The 3,192-nt window shown below is 46.1% G+C and overlaps 1 long non-coding RNA gene across 3 annotated transcripts in view; it reads left to right on the top strand.

Moving 5' to 3' along the window:
* The first annotated feature begins 291 nt into the window (after window positions 1-291).
* The window catches only part of LOC106014735 (uncharacterized), a 72,000-nt gene continuing 69,099 nt past the window's right edge, over window positions 292-3,192 (top strand). For all 3 annotated transcript variants that reach the window (XR_011808049.1, XR_011808048.1, XR_005264311.2), the window contains exons 1-2: window positions 292-855; window positions 1,340-1,440. This is a non-coding gene — a long non-coding RNA (uncharacterized lncRNA). The remainder of the gene's footprint in view (window positions 856-1,339; window positions 1,441-3,192) is intronic.

Raw genomic sequence — 3,192 nt, 5'->3', positions numbered from 1 at the left:
GAGCCTGGCGCCGGAGCCCCGGGGCCGCCGGCTTCGCCCGCCCGCTCTCAGCCCGACGCCGCGGCCCGCGCCCCCGGGGCCTCGCCGGCGCGCCCCGGCCGGCCGAGCGCGGTGCCCATGGGGCGGCGGCGGGCGGGGGGCGGCAGCGGCAGGCGCGGCCCCCGGGGAGCCGCATCCCCGTCGGGCGGCCTGCCCCGAGCCGCCGCCCGGCCCGGCACGGCACGGCCCGGCCCGGCACGGCACGGCCGCCGCTGCCGCCGCGCCCCCGGGGGCCGCCACGCCGGGCTGGGGGCGGGACGGAGCGGGGCGGGGGGCGGCGCGACCGACGGGGCGGCTCGGCCCCCTCGGCCCCCTCGGTCCCCTCGCGGCCCTCGGCCTCCCCGGTAGCCCCGGTAGCCCCGGTCCCCTCGGCCCGACGGGGTCCGCACCCCCCGGGAGTCCGCACCCCCGGGGGGGCACTGCCAAAGCGGCAGCCCCCCCCCCCGGTGCGCCCGGGATGCGGGTGAGCACCGCGGAGCTGCGGGGCTTTGCTCCTCGCCGGGAAATCTTTTATCTCATCGCGGTGCCCGCTGCTCGGGGAGGTGTTTTCGAGTGAGCCGGTGCTGGCCGAGGGAGCAGGAATGGGTTTAGTTCAGCCATCTTTAGGTGCACGGGTTACCCCTTCTGACCCCACTCCCGTTTCTGGGCTGCTCAAAGTTAGACCCAGCACCGTGTTATAGCTTGTTTTCGGTGCCAAATTCTTAACCAGTTTTAGCTAGCATCTCAAAGGTCCTTTCCCTCCCCAACCCTGTGGATAGTTTCTTCGCTGTTATCCTCAGAACAAGCCCGACATCCTTTCTCACCCATTAGGCTGCGGTAAGAACTGCAGCCTTTCCTGAGAGTCTTGTAGTGAATAACAAGAGTTGCATTTTTAGAGAAAGGGAATGGAAATTCACACCGAGAAAGTACTGCAAAGAGGATGGGAGTGATGACAGTCGTGCAAACAGGCATGCATGGGACGGTAACGTGGGAAAGATCAGGGTTTGAAAGAGCAAATACACCTTACAGTTTACAGCTGCCACTGTCAGCTTCACATGGACGGGGTTTAGTTCCTTTTATATATTTATTCATTTATTAAATTCGGGTTTTGTATGTTTTCACACAGGCAAATTACTTGGTTGATGCCTTTTTCCAAATTATTATTTTCTGTCCCTAGGACTTCTCCATAGCAGTTCTTCACACATTTATTTCTTATGTGGGATTGGATAGATCTTGCTGAAATTTTTGCCCTGAGATTTCATGTTGTGGGCAGTTATCTTCTGGCCATATCAGTAACAGGAGACTTCTCCATTCCTAACAGACTGTTCGTCCTCGCCAAGTGAAGAAAATGACTTGGGTTTGCACTTATGCTGTCTTTCCAGGAAAAGAGGACAGATAAAATGCAACAACTTAGTTTACAAGGTACTTGAATGTCATGTTTAAATAGCCCTTAACACATTTACACTTGTGTAAAAAAAAAAGTGGCTCTTATTTCAGTGTCAGTTGGTAATGATTAAAAATGCTAAAACCAAATAAAAATAAAATAATTAAACCAATAAACCACAAAGTCAATAACTGTAAAAGTAAGAGCATATTTCAATGACAAAAGAAGTGAAAAGAATTAGGAAAGTATGGCATACCTAATGAAAACCCATCTAAACAAGTGTAAGGTAATAGTTCAGATACGGGCTACTCAGTGTCTGTAATTTCTACTCTGGTAATCCAGGACTGATTATGTGCAATCTACCGTGTCAGCTTCTGTAAAGCTAATCTAATCTATTTGAATTCACAGAAATTATGATGCTGCAGGTGAATATTGGGGTTTAAATTCATGGTATTTATGTCTTTACAGAGGAAATAATTCTGATTTTTTTTTTCATTGAAAACATTAAAAAATGAGTGTCCAACTCTGTGGAGTGCACAGCAATTTCACCTTTTGAGAAAAAGCAATGAAGTTTTTAGTTGGCAGATGGTTAGAAAAGTTTCTGTAACTTGTGTATGACATGCCTGGTCCCATAATGGAACCTTTTACCGGCACTAGAAGCTGACTGACTTTGGAGTCTGTGACCTTCCAGGAGATGTCCTGTCTATGAAGGGATCTGCTGCTAAGATGCTGATTGGAATCACATAATAGATAGGAGATGCACCAGTAACTTTTTCACGAAGAAAGAAAGAAACTTAATCACCAAAGAACACGGTTTAGCTACTCCAGCACTGAAAATACCATACTCTATGCATCACTGAATCTTAGCTTCTAAGAATTAGAGCTTTGTCACATTTTCAAAATGTTTTGACAACTCATTTCACTAAAATTTTTACTTAAATCTTGAAATTTGTCACTGTTTTTGCGATAATACTTATTTTTTTTTTTAGCTATAAAGCTAGGGCTCAGAGGAGGGGGGGGAAGAAATGTCCATTTATTTTTTATTAAAGTTCTTGCTGAAAATGCATAGTTCTTTTCTAAGCAACTAACTTTTGGAAACCTCCTTTTGCTGGATACAAATCCTCTACAGGACTTTGCCTTAAAGGAAGGTCCCAGTTTCTGTTAATCTGATACAGATACCAGAGTTTGAGGAAATGTCTTGAAGCCTCTGCTGCATCTTGACATGGGGAGAATTCCTAAAGGCAGTTGTTTGTTTAAATGAATGATTATTTTAATAAATGTGCTTGATTAATTGAAAAAAAAATCACCATGCATTTGGCCAAAATATTACTGTGTTTTAAAATATTTGCCTAGTAATTTTTTCAGTGCTGATGGTCAACTGTACATCTATTTTTTTTGCTAAAATTGGATTCCTGCACTGTGGGTTTACTGGGGCCCAGCTTCCTCTGTTCATACGCATAGTATCAGCTATTTTGTTTGTCAGAGGGCTGGTGTTCATGAAAACAATTATTTTAATAATCAAACAGTGATGTTTACATTATTAGCTTGGTTGTTTAGAGTGGAGCTCATGCATAGAAATGAGATGCCTTCATTAAATGTTTAATTAAACCATTGTCTGAAAATAGGTCATAACACTGAACATCATGTCCTGTTGTTAGAGAATAAAGTTTAGTATGGTATTTTAAAACAGCCCAGCTACAGTTATTCCTTTCAAGGGAACAGTTCTCCTTCTCTTTTGTAGGCAAAATCATTAAATTCCCATTGCTGGTTTGACTGTGTGACTCACAATC

Source organism: Anas platyrhynchos, chromosome 3, assembly GCF_047663525.1.
Source record: "Anas platyrhynchos isolate ZD024472 breed Pekin duck chromosome 3, IASCAAS_PekinDuck_T2T, whole genome shotgun sequence".
Taxonomy (NCBI): domain Eukaryota; kingdom Metazoa; phylum Chordata; class Aves; order Anseriformes; family Anatidae; genus Anas; species Anas platyrhynchos.
Note: the sequence above shows the minus strand (reverse complement) of the source record. Positions and strands in the feature narration are given on the sequence as shown.